The sequence below is a fragment of the Ambystoma mexicanum genome, chromosome 1q (genome assembly GCF_040938575.1).
Source record: "Ambystoma mexicanum isolate Mex_15411 chromosome 1q, UKY_AmexF1_1, whole genome shotgun sequence".
Taxonomy (NCBI): domain Eukaryota; kingdom Metazoa; phylum Chordata; class Amphibia; order Caudata; family Ambystomatidae; genus Ambystoma; species Ambystoma mexicanum.
This window is the reverse complement of record NC_090922.1, coordinates 1,533,800,427-1,533,819,921: the sequence shown is the minus strand read 5'-3', so window position 1 is coordinate 1,533,819,921 and position 19,495 is coordinate 1,533,800,427. Positions and strand designations below refer to the sequence as shown.

Below are 19,495 nucleotides of genomic sequence, written 5' to 3'. Positions count from 1 at the left end.
GCAGGAAATGAATGAGCTCCCCAAGTATTGCACTGGGGCACCACATGCAGGAAATGAATGAGCTCCCCAAGTATTGCACTGGGGCACCACAAGCAGGAAATGAATGAGCTCCCTGATTATTGCACTGGGGCACCATATGCAGGAAATGAATGCGCACCCCCAAGTATTGCACTGGGGCACCACATGCAGGAAATGAATGAGCTCCCCAAGTATTGCACTGGGGCACCACATGCAGGAAATGAATGAGCTCCCCGATTATTGCACTGGGGCACCATATGCAGGAAATGAATGAGCCCCCCAAGTATTTCACTGGGGCAGCACATGCAGGAAATGAATGAGCTCCCCAAGTATTGCACTGGGGCACCACATGCAGAAAATGAATGAGCTCCCCGATTATTGCACTGGGGCACCACAAGCAGGAAATGAATGAGCTCCCTGATTATTGCACTGGGGCACCATATGCAGGAAATGAATGCGCGCCCCCAAGTATTGCACTGGGGCACCACATGCAGGAACTGAATGCGCTCACCTGCAATTGCACTGGTGCACCATATGCAGGAAATGAATGAGGTTCCCAAGTATTGCACTGGGGCACCACATGCAGAAATTAATGAGCTCCCCGATTATTGCACTGGGGCACCATATGCAGGAAATGAATGAGCCCCCCAAGTATTGCACTGGGGCACCACATGCAGGAAATGAATGAGCTCCCCAAGTATTGCACTGGGGCACCACATGCAGGAAATGAATGAGCTCCCCAAGTATTGCACTGGGGCACCGCATGCAGGAAATGAATGAGCTCCCCGATTATTGCACTGGTGCACCATATGCAGGAAATGAATGAGGTTCCCAAGTATTGCACTGGGGCACCATATGCAGGAAATGAATGAGCTCTAGGACACCATATGCAGGAAATGAATAAGCACCCCAAGTATTGCACTGGGGCACCATATGAAGGAAATGAATGAGCCCACCAAGTATTGCACTGGGGCACCACATGCAGGAAATGAATGAGCTCCCCAAGTATTGCACTGGGGCACCACATGCAGGAAATGAATGAGCTCCCCAAGTATTGCACTGGGGCACCACAAGCAGGAAATGAATGAGCTCCCCGATTATTGCACTGGGGCAACATATGCAGGAAATGAATGAGCGCCCCAAGTATTGCACTGGGGCACCACATGCAGGAAATGAATGAGCTCCCCAAGTATTGCACTGGGGCACCACATGCAGGAAATGAATGACCCCCTAAGTATTGCATTGGGGCACCACATGCAGGAAATTAATGATCTCTGGGACACAATATGCAGGAAATGAATGCCCCCCCCCCCAAGTATAGCACTGGGGCACCACATGCAGGATGTGAATGAGCTCACCAAGTATTGCACTGGAGCACCATATGCAGGAAATGAATGAGCTCTGGGACACCATATGCAGGAAATGAATGAGCTCCCCAAGTATTGCACTGGGGAACCACATGCAGGAAATGAATGAGGTCACCCAGTATTGCACTGGGGCACCACATGCAGGAAATGAATGAGCTCCCCAAGGATTGCACTGGGGCACCACATGCAGGAAATGAATAAGCTCCCCAAGTATTGCACTGGGGCACCACATGCAGAAAATGAATGAGCTCCCCGATTATTGCACTGGGGCACCACATGCAGGAAATGAATGAGCTCCCCAAGTATTGCACTGCGGTACCACATGCAGGAAATGAATGAGCTCCCCAAGTATTTCACTGGGGCACCACATGCAGGAAATTAATGAGCTTCCCAAGTATTGCACGGGGGCACCACATGCAGGAACTGAATGAGCTCACCTGTTATTGCACTGGTGCACCATATGCAGGAAATGAATGAGCTCCCCAAGTATTGCACTGATGCACCACATGCAGGAAATTAATGTGGTCCCCAAGTATTGCACTGGGGCACCACATGCAGGAAATGAATGAGCTCTGGGACACCATATGAAGGAAATGAATGAGTCCACCAAGTATTGCACTGGGGCACCACATGCAGGAAATGAATGAGCTCCCCAAGTATTGCACTGGGGCACCACATGCAGGAAATGAATGAGCTCCCCAAGTATTGCACTGGGGCACCACAAGCAGGAAATGAATGAGCTCCCTGATTATTGCACTGGGGCACCATATGCAGGAAATGAATGCGCGCCCCCAAGTATTGCACTGGGGCACCACATGCAGGAAATGAATGAGCTCCCCAAGTATTGCACTGGGGCACCACATGCAGGAAATGAATGAGCTCCCCGATTATTGCACTGGGGCACCATATGCAGGAAATGAATGAGCCCCCCAAGTATTTCACTGGGGCAGCACATGCAGGAAATGAATGAGCTCCCCAAGTATTGCACTGGGGCACCACATGCAGAAAATGAATGAGCTCCCCGATTATTGCACTGGGGCATCATATGCAGGAAATGAATGAGCTCCCCAAGTTTTTAACTGGGGCACCACATGCAGGAAATGAATGAGCCCCCCAAGTATTGCATTGGGGAACCACATGCAGGAAATGAATGATCTCTGGGACACAATATGCAGGAAATGAATGACCCCACCCCCAAGTATTGCACTGGAGCACCACATGAAGGAAATGAATGAGCTCCCCAAGTATTGCACTGGGGCACCACATGCAGGAAATGAATGAGCTCCCAAGTTTTTAACTGGGGCACCACATGCAGGAAATGAATGAGCTCCCCAAGTATTGCACTGCAGCACCACATGAAGGAAACAAATGATCTCTGGGACACCATATGCAGGAAATGAATGAGCTCCCCAAGTATTGCACTGGGGCACCACATGCAGGAAATGAATGAGCTCTCCAAGTTTTTAACTGGGGCACCACATGCAGGAAATGAATGAGCTCCCCAAGTATTGCACTACGGCACCATATGCAGGAAATGAATGAGTGCCCCCAAGTATTGCACTGGGGCACCACATGCAGGAAATGAATGAGCTCCCCAAGTATTGCACTTGGCACCACATGCAGGAAATGAATGAGCTCCCCGATTATTGCACTGGGGCACCATATGCAGGAAATTAATGAGCCCCCCAAGTATTGCACTGGGGCAGCACATGTAGGAAATGAATGAGCTCCCCAAGTATTGCACTGGGGCACCACATGCAGAAAATGAATGAGCTCCCCGATTATTGCAGTGGGGCATCATATGCAGGAAATGAATGAGCCCCCCCTCAAGTATTGCACTGGGGCACCACATGCAGGAAATGAATGAGCTCCCCAAATTTTTAACTGGGGCACCACATGCAGGAAATGAATGAGCCCCCCAAGTATTGCATTGGGGCACCACATGCAGGAAATGAATGATCTCTGGGACACAATATGCAGGAAATGAATGACCCCCCCCAAGTATTGCACTGGAGCACCACATGAAGGAAATGAATGAGCTCCCCAAGTATTGAACTGGGGCACCATATGCAGGAAATGAACGAGCTCCCAAGTTTTTAACTGGGGCACCACATGCAGGAAATGAATGAGCTCCCCAAGTATTGCACTGCAGCACCACATGAAGGAAACAAATGATCTCTGGGACACCATATGCAGGAAATGAATGAGCTCCCCAAGTATTGCACTGGGGCACCACATGCAGGAAATTAATGAGCTCTCCAAGTTTTTAACTGGGGCACCACATGCAGGAAATGAATGAGCTCCCCAAGTATTGCACTACGGCACCACATGCACGAAATGAATGAGCCCCCCAAGTATTGCACTGGGGCACCACATGCAGGACAGGAAATGAATGATCGCCCCAAGTATTGCACTGGGGCACCACATGCAGGAAATGAATGAGCTCCCCAAGTATTGCACTGGGGAACCACATGCAGGAAATTAATGAGCTCCCCAAGTATTGCACTGGGGCACCACATGCAGGAAATGAATGAGCCCCCCAAGTATTGCACTGGGGTACCACATGCAGGAAATAAATGATCTCTGGGACACAATATGCAGGAAATGAATGACCCTCCCCAAATATCGCACAGGAGCACCACATGAAGGAAATGAATGAGCTCCCCAAGTATTGCCCTGGGGCACCACATGCAGGAAATGAATGAGCTCCCAAGTTTTTAACTGGGGCACCACATGCAGGAAATGAATGAGCTCCCCAAGTATTGCACTGGGACACCATATGCAGGAAATGAATGAGCTCCCCAAGTATTGCACTGCGGCACCACATGCAGGAAATGAATGAGCTCCCCAAGTATTTCACTGGGGCACCACATGCAGGAAATGAATTTGCTTCCCAAGTAGTGCACTGGGGCACCACATGCAGGAACTGAATGAGCTCTGGGACACCATATGAAGGAAATGAATGAGCTCTGGGACACCATATGAAGGAAATGAATGAGCCCACCAAGTATTGCACTGGGGCACCACATGCAGGAAATGAATGAGCTCTGGGACACCATATGAAGGAAATGAATGAGCTCTGGGACACCATATGAAGGAAATGAATGAGCCCACCAAGTATTGCACTGGGGCACCACATGCAGGAAATGAATGAGCTCTGGGACACCATATGAAGGAAATGAATGAGCCCACCAAGTATTGCACTGGGGCCCCACATGCAGGAAATGAATGACCTCCCCAAGTATTGCACTGATGCACCACATGCAGGAAATGAATGAGCTCTGGGACACCATATGAAGGAAATGAATGAGCTCTGGGACACCATATGAAGGAAATGAATGAGCCCACCAAGTATTGCACTGGGGCACCACATGCAGGAAATGAATGAGCTCTGGGACACCATATGAAGGAAATGAATGAGCCCACCAAGTATTGCACTGGGGCCCCACATGCAGGAAATGAATGAGCCCACCAAGTATTGCACTGGGGCACCACATGCAGGAAATTAATGAGCTCCCCAAGTATTGCACTGGGGCACCACAAGCAGGAAATGAATAAGCTCCCCGATTATTGCGCTGAGGCTCCGTATGAAGGAAATGAATGAGCCCCCCAAGTATTGCACTGGGGCACCACATGCAGGAAATGAATGAGCTCCCCAATTATTGCACTGGGGCACCACATGCAGGAAATGAATGACCCCCCCAAGTATTGCACTGGGGCACCACATGCAGGAAATTAATGTGCTTGCTGAGAAATGTTGCCTCCCCAACATTTCAGGTTCCGGGCATTAACACAGGTCTCATTGCATGGATTCCGAGACTCTGTTCCGGGCATTAACACAGGTCTCATTGCATGGATTCTGAGACTCTGTTCCGGGCATTAACACAGATCTCATTGCATGGATTCTGAGACTCGGTTATTACTGGTGGACGATCATATGGTAGTGAAAGACCCCAGCAGGTGCCCACTATGAGCCTCTGACTTTCTGAGATGCTGCTCCATCATAAATCCTTTAGAATTGTTTTGCCTGCTTTCCCCCTCCCACTTCCTGGTCCTCCTCTGCCTTCCCGCCTCCCTGCCCGCCCACCCCCCCCTCTGATTGGCTGACTAGCAGCCTCCCTCTGGCCTACTCGGCGGCTGCTCCCCCCTCTCGCTTCTTGGTTCATCCGAGCGTGGGAGAGCAGTCGCCGGTAGCCTGAGGGATCAGATGGCTTAGGGAAGCCCTGCCTGGCCCTGCGGGCCCCGTGAGTGTAATTTTGCCAAAAAGTGTTTATTTTGTCTCGCGCTCTGAGCGCGTTGTTGTGCCTGCTTTCCCCCCTCCCACTTCCTGGTCCTCCTCTGCCTTCCCGCCTCCCTGCCCGTCCACACCCCCCTTCCCCTTCCTATTCCCCTCCTCCCTCTGCCTATATTCACCCCCCTTTCTGGGCAGCCCTCTGCCCGGCAGCCACCCTCGGCTAAGAGCCCCTTAGGCAAAGGGCGGCTCCTACGGTTGCGGCTCCCTGTGTGTCTGCAGGTGTCCGCAGGGGACGCCAGGCGCCTGTACTTCTATCTCCTCCTTCTCCCGGCCCACCCCTTCTATTCCTGGTCACTTCATTCACATGGTGTCTTCACCTCACTGTGCCCCACAGTTGCGGTAACTAGACTTTTTCTCCCCTCGCAAGATTCTCAAACTTAGGTGACCTCTGTACCTAATACGCACTCCCTGCTCTGGAATGTTGTAAACTAGGGTTTTTTTCTCCCCTCGCAGGATTCTCAAACTTAGGTGACCTCTGTACCTAATACGCACTCACTGCTCTGGAATATTGTTAACTAGGGTTTTTCTCCCCTCGCAGGATTCTGAAACTTAGGTGAGCTCTGTACCTAATACGCACTCACCGTTCTGAAATGTGGTAAACTTGGGCTTGCCACTCACTTCCTGCCTGTGTGCTCTGTGTGCTCTCGTATCGTCTGTCTCCCCACCCCCACTCCCTCCTACTCCATGGTGCTCTCTATCTCGCCTATCTTCTCTAACTGCTTCTCTATTGACTATCCTGCTCTCCTCACTAAATCTGGTAGGAAAAAGTTTAAAAAGGACATCCTGGTCTCCAACCCAGGCCTCCCTATCGCTGACACCTACACTAGTGCCTGCTCCAAGGAAACTCTCACTGACATCCTCTTTTTCGTACCTTCGCCTGTCCTATGGACCCTTCATATGGTCTCTGTGCTGCCTCCTTTCTCCTCTTCTCCCATTAATGGTGGCACCCGCTGGGATGTCCTCTCGGCCTCCTTCCACTCCTCTAAGGCCATCATTAATGTCTACACTAATGGGACCATCTTGGTCCAAGGCCCTCATCTCTTTGATAGACGCTTCCCACGCCTCATCAACTTCCTTTCCTCTCCTGCTGTCCCTCCTCCTCTGTCCTCGGCTACCTTGCCTTTACCCTCCCTCCCTGCCCCCTCTCATGCTACTTCTTCACCTCCCTCTTCTACACCTTCGCAGGGCGTACCTCTGATCTGTACCCCTCCCCGGAAGTCCTTCAAGGATGGCAACCTTCTCCACATTGCCACTCTTAACTCTCGCTCTGCAATCAAGCATTCTTCTGATATCTGTCACCTTCTTGAGGAAATGGACCTTGACGTCCTCGGTCTCACTGAGACATGGTTCACGGCCAGCTCTGTCACCAGCCTTGACACACTCCTACCTGACGTTTACAAGATCCTCTCCGTGCCCAGGCCCAACCGTGCAGGTGGGGGTGTGGCCCTTATCTTCCCTGAGTGGATTCCTACCTCTGTCACTCCTACGCAGACCTACTCCTCTTTTGAATGCCTTGTCTGCCGTCTCTCTCTCTCTCTCTCCTAGCCATTCCCTTACCATGGCTACTGTCTATAGGCCACCTGGTCAAATCTCCTCCTTCCTCTCTGAGTGGGCTGACCTCTCCTCCTCACTCCTGTCCTCAACCACTCAACTCCTCTTTCTTGGTGACTTCAACATCCACTTGGATGCCCCCTGTCCCCCCACAGGACTTTTTTGTGACCTCTGCAACTCTCTCTCACTCTCTATTCTCCCGTCTGGGCCTACTCATTCTGCAGGGCACACTCTTGATGCTCTGATCTCTTCTGACCTTCCCCTCTCCGTCCCTCTCTCCACTCCTCTCTCCTGGAGTGATCACTTTCTCCTATCCTCCCACCTCACCCTCCCTACCCCACAGGCAAAGCCACCCTCACCACTGCCACCCACCTTCTCGGTCATCCGACCCATGAAGCGCGTGTCAGTTGAGGCTTTCGCAGCCACCTTCTCACCTCCCCTCCCCCTTCGGCTGACTCCCACCCTGACACAGCCCTCTCCATGCTCCACTCTGCTATATCTGATACTCTTGATATCCTTGCCCCTGTCATGAGAATCCGCCTGAAGCCCAAAGCCAAATGTAACTCCTGGTATGACTTGGATCTCGTCACCCTAAAACGCAAGTGCAGGGTGGCAGAGAGGAAATGGTGTGCTTCATGTTCATCCTCTGACAAACTGGCCTGCCGCCTGCTCCAAAGGCAATACCGTCTCTCCGTTCTCACCAAGAAGAGAGCCCTTATCCAAGCCCGCATCTCTGCGGCATCTAACAACTCGGCCGAACTCTTTAAAATCTGCAAGGAGCTTGCCAACTCTGCTGCAGTCTCTACCTCTCCTGTCCCCTCCCAGGCCCTCTGCACTGCACTCGCCTCTCACTTCATCTCTAAAACTCAGGACATCCTATCCTCACTCTCCTCCTACCACCTCCCTCCCTCTCTGCCCGGCTCTTCCTCTGGCCCTTCTGCAGCCACCCCTCCTCCCTCCTTATCTGCCTTTCCCCTTTTTTCTGCTGAGGAGGTTTCCAGAAAAGTCCGATCTTTGAAAGTCTCGTCTAAACAGGTTCACCCCTGTTCCTCCAAAACTATCAAGGACCACATTGACTCCCTGGCTCCTGCCCTGGCTGACTTTTGCAACCACTCCTTCGCCTCTGGAGTCTTCCCATCCCCCCTTAAGAACTCCCTTGTGCACCCTCTTCTTAAGAAACCCTCTTCTGACCCCTCCTGCCCTGCTAACTATCGCCCAATCTCCATCACTCCCTTCCTGGGCAAGCTCCTGGAGAAACTGGCCATCTCCCAGCTTAACCTCCATGCTGAATCTGTTGGCAGTCTTCATGACCATCAATCTGGCTTCAGAGCTGCCAGAAGCACGGAAACTGCTCTCCTGAACATCCGTGAGGACCTGCTCTTGAACCTCGACTCCAACACTCTGTGTGTTCTCATTCTGCTCGAACTCTCTTCTGCCTTTGACACTGTCAACCATGCCATCCTGCTCAACCGTCTCTGTGATAACCTGGGTATCACTGGTCAGGCTCTGGCGTGGCTGACCTCTTTCCTCTCCAATAGACCCTCCCAGGACCAACTCGGGTCCTTCCTCTCTGACATCTTTTTCTCCACCTGTGGTGTCCCCCAGGGATCTAATCTCTCCCCCTGGCTGTTCGACCAGTATCTGGCACTCCTTGCCCACCGCATCGCCGCTCTCTGCCCCAACTTTCAGTGCTATGCGGACGATACCCAGCTCATTTTCAGGCTACCCTTGGCCTCCTCCTCTCCCTCCCTCATCTCTGACTGTCTGTCTGCTATCCAGGAATGGTGTGCCGCCAATGACCTCTGCCTTAATGCCAGTAAGACTGAGATTCTGCTCATCAGCACACCCACTCCCTCCTTCCCTGCAGCTCTCTGGCCGGCCTCTCTTGGCCCTCTTCCTGCTCCCACATGCAAGGCAAAAAACCTTGGGGTTATCTTTGACTCCACACTCTCCTTCTCTCCTCATATATCTGACGTCTCTAAGAAGTCACACTACCAGCTGCAGCTCCTCAGAGGTATTCTTCCCTTCCTCTCCTTCCCCCAGAAGCTCGCTGTCTCCCGAGCCCTGGTTCTCTCAAAGCTGGACTACTGTAACAGCCTCTATCTTAATCTGCCTGCCTCCACACTCCGCCCTCTGCAACACAACCAGAACAGAACTGCGAGACTTGTCCTTGGCCTCAAGCCCAGGGACTGTATCTCTCCAGGACTGAAATCTCTACACTGGCTCCCAGTGGCTGTGAGGATATAGTTCAAAACCCTCTGCATTGTCCACAAGGCCTTCTGGGGCCTGGGGCCTAAATACCTTCAACTCTCTCTTCCTAAATATCTTCCTTCCCGAGCCCTTCGCTCATCCGTCTCCAACTCCCTCAGGGTCAGCCGCTTCTCGAAGCAACGAGCTGGGGGTAAGTCTCTCTCCGCGGCAGGGCCTCCCTCGGGAACAGCCTTCCTGCCCCCCTGAAACTTGAGGAGAACCATCTCCGGTTCCGGAAGCACCTCAAGACCTTCCTCTTTGCTTCTGCTTTCTCTCTCTCTCTCCCCTGCTAATTCTTTGCTGAAACTGCACTGAATTGCAACTGGGCCACTCTCACCGACCTCGGTCCTGGGCCCAGCCACTCTCCCCTTGCACTGCCTCCCTGGCAACCCCTGCACTGCGAGACTGTCTCTGTATCCCTACAGCCCCCCCCTTCCCAGCACTTGTCTGCACTTACCTTGCACTTGCCACCAGCTGGCCCTTTTATTTATTATTCTACTTACCTTGTACTGCACTTCCCCCCTCCCCTTCCCCATGCACCTCTCCCTTACCCCTACCCCTGCACTTGCGCGATCTGAATGTCACCTGGCCTAGTAGGATCGTTGTCTGTCTTCCCCTTGTTCCCCCCTCCCTGCCTCGTCGCGCCTTGAAACACTTGTGTATAGGCGCGTTACAAATGCCATATCATATCATATCATATCAGAATATGGGAATGCTGGCGGCCATGTTACACAATGCGTCTGCAGAGGGCCTTAACAATTGTTGCAAGCCCTAATGTTTTTCTCCAAACCTTTTGCATCACTGCTCAGTGTATCCCAGAGCCAAGACTGCACCAGCCCAAAGTCAACGTGTTTCCTTTAGTTTTTTTACCTGTATTTGTGATGTAACCATATAGTAATGGCATTGCACCCTGGGTGGGGGGCTATAATAGGTGTTATCGTCATCCTGTTATGCGCCCACAGCGTTGCCACAGGCCCTTAACTTGGGTGCGGGGTGACAACAGGCATAGCCCCCCCCACTCCCTCTGTATAATAACACATCATAGGAAGTCGGGCTTCCCACAGCTATTGTCGGCATTAAAATGAATCACACCAGTGAGAGTGCAGGGAGGTCTTTATTGTGTAATGTTCCAGGGAGTTGACGTCAAGATGCAGTCTTATTCCTTTAACGAGAGCATGCGGGAGTCAATTAGCCAATGGCAGCGTGAGAGTAATCCTGCATTCCTTTGAAAGCACCAATCAGGGAGTGGGGGAGGGTCCATCTTAATTTAGAGGCCAGTACTTGGCACTGTGAAGCAGGAAAGCCGGAATCTCTGTGGTTAGAGAGAAGGAACAAAGGATAATTTTAGAACATTCTAGATGCTAAGAATAGAATCAGCATAGTTCTGGGTGAATAGAGAATGGGAAACAGGGGTTCAGTTTAGTGTGGGATGAGGATTTCACAGTTCAAAAGGTAGGATGGAGACGTGGCCACAGCCCGCAAATTACAAACCATGACGTGTTACACACAGCTGGAGGAAAAAGGCTGCTTCTGACCCCCCTCAGCCGCTACATGCACCGCTGCACACATTACATTTTCATGCCGGCGCCGATGCTGGGATCTGCATGCAATTCTGCCTGCATACACCAGGGGGCACCCGTAGGCATGCATGGTAATGCAGTCGCGCATGCTCCAACATGGCCGGTGGCAAGGACTGCAAGTGTAAGCTGTCCCCTGCGGGCTATTTATGCATTAAGGACTGTGTTTGTCAGACAATTCAGTGAGCATGACAACATAGGATAAACTATTGGCAAACATTCACCAATTCGCAAGAACCATCAAAAACCGGTCAGGACTGGGATGTTGCCTGTGAGACGATACCACCTGCCATGTGTAACTTTACTTTCTTGTCCGTTGTGTGTGTCCACCAGAAGGTTCTAGATTCCTGAACCTGAGGCACTCCTGAAATCTAGAGGCACAGATCTTTCTCTCAGAGCCACACACACCATGAAAGGACTTTGTAGAGGTTTAGTTTAGTGAACCCAGTGACACTGAGGAATTAGCTCAGAGTTTCTTATTTATTTATTGGCCATTTGTTAGACGCTTATACAATTAGCAACAACTGTTTCAAAGTGCCCACAGGGCAAAAGGGTGGGGAGGGGGGAAGGTAGACACGAATTAGAACAAGATAGATAATTGAATTAATAGTACAAACAAATAATGAGAATAACAGGGAGGGGAGATGAACCCACTAGGCCTTGTGAGTGTTCAGAACATGCAAGTGCAGAGGCATAGCTCTCAACTCACCCGCTTTTGGCGGGTGTCACCCGCCTTGCAAAGGGCTGACTCACCCGCCAAGCCTCCTGCACGCCCATTCATTCCAATGGGCGTCTCACCCGCCAAAAACAAAATCGGGTGATTTCACCCGCCTTTGCGAGGCGAATGGTTGAGAGCTATGGCAGAGGGGAGGGGTGGGTAAGGGATAGGTGCTGTGGTGCTCATGGAGAAGTGCTCGGGGTGAAGTGCTTAAGAAGAGAAGAGCGAAAGTGCAACCTCCTGTGGGAGTAAGTGCAGTATATAGACAGCGGCTGGGATGAGAGATGTGGGGGATCAGGTCCCTGTGGATACATAAGCGCCCTGCACATCAGTCACGCTACTGTATGATTAGCAGAGAAGAGAGGAGGAGAAGGAAGAGGTAAAGAGACAGGGCCTGAGGCTTTTATGGAGCTTAAGTAGGTCCTGCTCAAGTTGCAGAGGGAGGCTATTCCACAGAAAGGAACCCGCCGAGGAAAGTGATTGACCATAAGCTCTCTGTTTAGGAAACCGCTTCACACGCAGGGAGTTGGTGCCAGGGGAACGTAGTGGTCTGGAAGTGGAGTATTTGATCAGGAAGCGTTGAATATAGAGTGGTCCCCGGCACCAGATATCCTTGTGGATGATACAGAGGGATCTGAATTTAATCCGTGCTGAGGCCGGGAGCCTGTGAAGGCTTTGTAGGGCAGGAGAGATGCAGTTCCTCGGCTTCAGACCAAGGATAAGTCTCACTGCCATATTCTGGGTTGTTGGAGGGGTTGCGGGGTGGTCAAAGGAAGACTAAGGAAGAGGCTATTGCAATAGTCTAGCCTGGAGAATACCAGAGCAAGGGTAACATTGAGTCTCTGGGGGACGGTGAATAAGACTAGAGTTCCTTTGAGAAGAAAGAGCTGAAGGTGGGACTTTTTGATGATGTCCTGAATATGAGGGATGAAGGAAAGGGAGGAATCGAAGATGACTGGCATCAGAGGATGGGGGTGGCATGGAGGAAGGCCAGAGTGCAAGGGACCCAATAGGTAGAATCTCGGTTTTGCTGGCATTCAGGCAGAGGTCATTAGCAGTGCGCTAGGCCTGGATGGCTGAGAGGCAGTCAGGGATGAAGGAAGGTGCAAGGGCTTCATTAGGAAGTTTGAAGAAGAGTTGTGTGTCATCAGCGTAGCACTGGAAGTGGGGGATAATGAGGAAATGAGGCAGTCCAGCAGAGAAAGATATATGTTAAAGAGCATGGGTGAAAGAATGGAGCCCCGGGGGACGCCACAGGTGGAGGTGGTGGTAGGGGAGGAGAAAGAGCCCAGAATGATTTTGGAGGAACGGTCAGCAAGGAAGCAGGTAAGGCACTCCAGTGCCCGCTCCGAGATGCCAAGGGTATCATGGAGCCTTTTTATGAGGATGGAATGGTTCACTGTGTCAAATGCAGAAGAGAGATCAAGGAGGATGAGGACAGCACAGGAGTTGGAATCCAGGGATGTGAGCAGTTCTTCACAGGTGTTCAGAAGAGCAGTTTCTATTCCTCTGGATGCTCGCAATCCAGATTGGGATTTTGTTCCAGATGAATACATGTTTGTTTATGTACTACAGAAGAAAAATAGCCATTTTAATCAAACATGTTTTCTGAACTATTAAGCCATCTTTTCTACATTAGACAAACCAGTAAATTATAAGCACTTTATTTTACAAGGGATAAAAACAGAACTAACAGAAAAGCTGTCAAGACATTCTTAAATTGGTTGATTTTGGAAATTATTATTCTATCATCTGCATGTTTTACAAAACATCACATGGCAGGTGCTTCAATTATTGTGCGCAAGGGGTTAACTACCCTTGCTGTGGCTGCAGCATGACCAGCTGCCATTCGCTTCAATTAATGTTAGCATGGGGTTAACTACCCTTGCTGTGGCTCCAACATCACCAGCTGCCATGCGCTTCAATTTTTGTTAGCCAGGGGTTAACTATCCTTTCTGTGGCTGCAAAATGACCAGCTGCCATGCACATCAATTAATGTTAGCCAGGAGTTAACTACCCTTGCTGTGCCTGCAACATGACCAGCTGCCATGCGCTTCAATTATTGTTAGCCAGGGGTTAACTACCCTTGCTGTGGCTGCAGCATGACCAGCTGCCATGCGCTTCAATTAATGTTAGCCTGGGGTTAACTACCCTTGCTGTGGCTGCAACATCACCAGCTGCCATGCGCTTCAATTATTGTTAGCCAGGGGTTAACTATCCTTTCTGTGGCTGCAAAATGACCAGCTGCCATGCACATCAATTAATGTTAGCCAGGGGTTAACTACCCTTGTAGTGCCTGCAACATGACCAGCTGCCATGTGTTTCAATTATTGTTAGCCAGGGGTTAACTACCCTTGCTGTGGCTGCAACATCACCAGCTGCCATGCGCTTCAATTTTTGTTAGCCAGGGACTAACTACCCTTGCTGTGTCTGCAACATCACCAGCTGCTATGCGCTTCAATTATTGTTAGCCAACGGTTAACTACCCTTGCTGTGCATGCAACATGACCAGATGCCATGCGCTTCAATGATTATTAGCCAGGGGTTAACTACCCTTGCTGTGGCTGCAACATCACCAGCTGCCATGCGCTTCAATTATTGTTAGCCCGGGCTTAACTACCCTGGCTGTGGCTGCAACATCACCAGCTGCCATGCGCTTCAATTATTGTTAGCCAGGGGTTAACTACCTTTGCTGTCGCTGCAATATGACCAGTGGCCATGCGCTTCAATTATTGTTAACCAGGGGTTAACTACCCTTGCTGTGGCTGGAACATCACCATCTGCCATGCTCTTCAATTATTGTTAACCAGGGGTTAACTACCCTTGCTGTGGCTGCAACATGACCAGCTGCCATGCGCTTCAATTATTGTTAGCCAGGGGTTAACTACCCTTGCTGTGTCTGCAACATCACCAGCTGCCATGCACTTCAATTATTGTTAGCGAGGGGTTAACTACCCTTGCTGTGGCTGCAACATGACCAGCTGCCATGCGCTTCAAATATTGTTAGGCCGGGGTAAACTACCCTTGCTGTGGCTACAACATTACCAGCTGCCTTGCACTTCAATTATTTTTACCCTGGGGTTAACTACCCTTGCTGTGGCTGCAACATCACCAGCTGTCATGCGCTTCAATTATTGTTAGCAAGGAGTTAACTCTCCTTGCTGTGGCTGCAACATCACCAGCTGACATGCGCTCCAATTATTGTTAGCCAGGATATTAACTACCCTTGCCGTGGCTGCAACATGACCAGCTGCCATGCGCTTCAATTATTGTTAGTCAGGGGTTAAGTACCCTTGCTGTGCCTGCAACATCACCAGCTGCCATGCGCTTCAATTATTGTTAGCCAGGGGTTAAACATCCTTTCTGTGGCTGCAACATGACCAGCTGCCATGCACATCAATTAATGTTAGCCAGGAGTTAACTACCCTTGCTGTGCCTGCAACATGACCAGCTGCCATGCGCTTCAATTATTGTTAGCCAGGAGTTAACTACCCTTGCTGTGGCTGCAACATAATCAGCTGCCATGCGCTTCAATTATTGTTAGCCAGGGCTTAACTACCCTGGCTGTGGCTGCAACATCACCAGCTGCCATGCGCTTCAATTATTGTTAGCCAGGGGTTAACTACCTTTGCTGTGGCTGCAATATGACCAGTGGCCATGTGCTTCAATTATTGTTAACCAGGGGTTAACTACCCTTGCTGTGGCTGGAACATCACCATCTGCCATGCTCTTCAATTATTGTTAGCCAGGGGTTAACTACCCTTGCTGTGGCTGCAACATGACCAGCTGCCATGCGCTTCAATTATTGTTAGCCAGGGGTTAACTACCCTTGCTGTGTCTGTAACATCACCAGCTGCCATGTGCTTCAATTATTGTTAGCCAGGGGTTAACTACCCTTGCTGGGGCTGCAACATGACCAGCTGCCATGCGCTTCAAATATTCTTAGGCAGGGGTAAACTGCACTTGCTGTGGCTACAACATTACCAGCTGCCATGCACTTCAATTATTTTTACCCAGGGGTTAACTACCCTTGCTGTGGATGCAACATCACCAGCTGCCATGCGCTTCAATTATTGTTAGCAAGGAGTTAACTATCCTTGCAGTGGCTGCAACATCACCAGCTGACATGCTCTTCAAATATTGTTAGCCAGGATATTAACTACCCTTGCCGTGGCTGCAACATGACCAGCTGGCATGCGCTTCAATTATTGTTAGCCAACAGTTAACTACCCTTGCTGTGCATGCAACATGACCAGCTGCCATGCTCTTCAATGATTGTTAGCCAGGGGTTAACTTGCTGTGGCTGCAACATCACCAGCTGCCATGCGCTTCAATTATTGTTAGCCAGGGCTTAACTACCCTGGCTGTGGCTGCAACACCACCAGCTGCCATGCGCTTCAATTATTGTTAGCCAGGGGTTAACTACCTTTGCTGTCGCTGCAATATGACCAGAGGCCATGCGCTTCATTTATTGTTAACCAGGGGTTAACTACCCTTGCTGTGGCTGGAACATCACCATCTGCCATGCTCTTCAATTATTGTTAGCCCGGGGTTAACTACCCTTGCTGTGGCTGCAACATGACCAGCTGTCATGCGCTTAAATTATTGTTAGCCAGGGGTTAACTACCCTTGCTGTGTCTGTAACATCACCAGCTGCCATGCGCTTCAATTATTGTTAGCCAGGGGTTAACTACCCTTGCTGTGGCTGCAACCTGACCAGCTGCCATGCGCTTCAAATATTGTTAGGCAGGGGTAAACTACCCTTGCTGTGGCTACAACATTACCAGCTGCCATGCACTTCAATTATTTTTACCCAGGGGTTAATTACCCTTGCTGTGGCTGCAACATCACCAGCTGCCATGCGCTTCAATTATTGTTAGCAAGGAGTTAACTATCCTTGCTGTGGCTGCAACATCACCAGCTGACATCCGCTCCAATTATTGTCAGCCAGGATATTAACTACCCTTGCCGTGGCTGCAACATGACCAGCTGCCATGCGCTTCAATTATTGTTAGTCAGGGGTTAAGTACCCTTGCCGTGCCTGCAACATCACCAGCTGCCATGCGCTTCAATTATTGTTAGCCAGGGGTTAACTATCCTTTCTGTGGCTGCAAAATGACCAGCTGCCATGCGGTTCAATTAATGTTAGCCTGAGGTTAACTACCCTTGCTGTGGCTGCAACATGACTAGCTGCCATGCGCTTCAATTATTGTTAGCCAGGGTTTAACTACCCTTCTGTGGGTGCAACATGACCAGCTGACATGCACATCAATTAATGTTAGCCAGGGGTTAACTACCCTTACAGTGCCTGCAACATGACCAGCTGCCATGCGCTTAAATTAATGTTAGCCAGGGGTTAACTACCCCTGCTGTGGCTGCAACATCACCAGCTGCCATGTGCTTCAATTATTGTTAGCCAGGGCTTAACTACCATGGCTGTTGCTGCAACTTCACCAGCTGCCATGCGCTTCAATTATTGTTAGCCAGGGGTTAAACATCCTTTCTGTGGCTGCAAAATGACCAGCTGCCATGCACATCAATTCATGTTAGCCAGGGGTTAACCATCCTTTCTGTGGCTGCAAAATGACCAGCTGCCATGCACATCAATTAATGTTAGCCAGGAGTTAACTACCCTTGCTGTTCCTGCAACATGACCAGCTGCCATGCGCTTCAATTATTGTTAGCCATGGGTTAACTACCCTTGCTGTGGCTGCAGCATGACCAGCTGCCATGCGCTTCAATTAATGTTAGCCTGGGGTTAACTACCCTTGCTGTGGCTGCAACATGACCAGCTGCCATGCGCTTCAATTATTGTTAGCCAGGGGTTAACTACCCTTTCTGTGGCTGCAACATGACCAGCTGACATGCACATCAATTAATGTTAGCCAGGGGTTAACTACCCTTGTGGTGCCTGCAACATGACCATCTGCCATGCGCTTCAATTATTGTTAGCCAGGGCTTAACTACCCTGGCTGTGGCTGCAACATCACCAGCTGCCATGCGCTTCAATTATTGTTAGCCAGGGCTTAACTACCCTGGCTGTGGCTGCAACATCACCAGCTGCCATGCGCTTCAATTATTGTTAGCCAGGGGTTAACTACCCTCGCTGTGGCTGAAACATGACCAGCTGCCATGCGCTTCAATTATTGTTAGCCAGGGGTTAACTACCCTCGCTGTGGCTACAACATCACCAGCTGCCATGCGCTTCAATTATTGTTAGCCAGGGGTTAACTACCCTTGCTGTGTCTGCAACATCACCAGCTGCCATGCGCTTCAATTATTGTTAGCCAGGGATTAACTACCCTTGCTGTGGCTGCAACATGACCAGCTGCCATACGCTTCAAATATTGTTAGTCAGGGGTAAACTACCCTTGCTGTGGCTTCAACATTACCAGCTGCCATGCGCTTCAATTATTGTTACCCAGGGGTTAACTACCCTTGCTGTGGCTGCAACATCACCAGCTGCCATGCGCTTCGATTATTGTTAGCGAGGGGTTAACTATCCTTGCTGTGGCTACAACATCACCAGCTGACATGTGCTCCAATTATTGTTAGCCAGGATTTAACTACCCTTGCCGTGGCTGCAACATGACCAGCTGCCATGCGCTTCAATTATTGTTAGTCAGGGGTTAAGTACCCTTGCCGTGCCTGCAACATGACCAGCTTCTACGCGCTTCAATTATTGTTAGCCAGGGGTTAACTACCCTTGCTGAGGCTGCAACATGACCAGCTGCCACGCGCTTCAATTATTGTTAGCCAGGGTTTAACTACCCTTGCTGTGCCTGCAACATGACCAGCTGCCATGCGCCCAATTATTGTTAGCCAGGGGTTACCTACCCTTGCTGCGGCTGCAACATTGCCACCTGCCAGGCGCTTCTGCAGGGGGAACAGGGAGATACAGGCAAGCATAGAGGGCAAATGCAAGACAGAACGACTGGTTTCTGTTCTGCATCTACTTCGAAGTGCCTCTCCCTCAAAAAGGAACACACATTGGCAATGCTTATAGTGTTGGCATTTAATGCTGTTCTTTACATTTTGCATTTAATGACACCATGGTGGAGAGTTCACTGCTTGAAAGGGGGATCTGGGTGCAAAGGAATGAAAAGGGGAATAGAGCAAGGGAGGAAGCCATTGAGAGAGGGTGTCATGGATGATGAGCAAGAGGAAACATGAGCGAGAAAGGGCATGAGGGAGAGGGTAAGAATTTAAGCGAGAGTGAGAGGAAGGATGATAGGGAGAGGGGGTAAGATGGGTGGGGGAATAAGGGGTCTAGGGTAGGTGGTGGGGTAAAGAGAGAGGTGGTAGGGTTCCATAGAGAAATAGGGGTAGAACGGGTAGCAGTAAAGAGAAGGATTAGGATGGGTAGGGATAGAGAGGGTATAGGGTGGGTGGATGGGATGGACAGAGGGTGGTGGGGTGGGTCTGGTGGGGGTAGAAAGGGTGACAGTAGGCTGGGTGGGAGTAGAGAGAGTTGGCAGGGTGGGTGCGGGTAGAGAGAATTGGTATGGTTGGTGCCATGGGAGATTTGGGTACATGGGTGGGTGGGGATAGAGAGTGTTAGGTAAGGTGGGTAGGTGAGGTAGAGCGAGAGGGGTAGGCTGAGTGAGGTGGTAGGGTGGGTGAGGGTAGAGAGATGTGGGGTTGGGTGGGTGGGGTGGGGTTAGCAAGAGTGGGAGTAGGGTGGATGGGGTTAGAAAAAGTGGGTGTAGCATGGATGGGT

The 19,495-nt window shown here is 50.6% G+C and overlaps 1 long non-coding RNA gene across 1 annotated transcript in view; it reads right to left on the bottom strand.

Annotated features, from left to right (window-relative positions):
• Window positions 1-10,575: 10,575 nt before the first annotated feature.
• Window positions 10,576-19,495, bottom strand: part of LOC138522708 (uncharacterized) — a 202,336-nt gene continuing 193,416 nt past the window's right edge. The window contains exon 4 of the long non-coding RNA XR_011283328.1: window positions 10,576-10,792. This is a non-coding gene — a long non-coding RNA (uncharacterized lncRNA). The remainder of the gene's footprint in view (window positions 10,793-19,495) is intronic.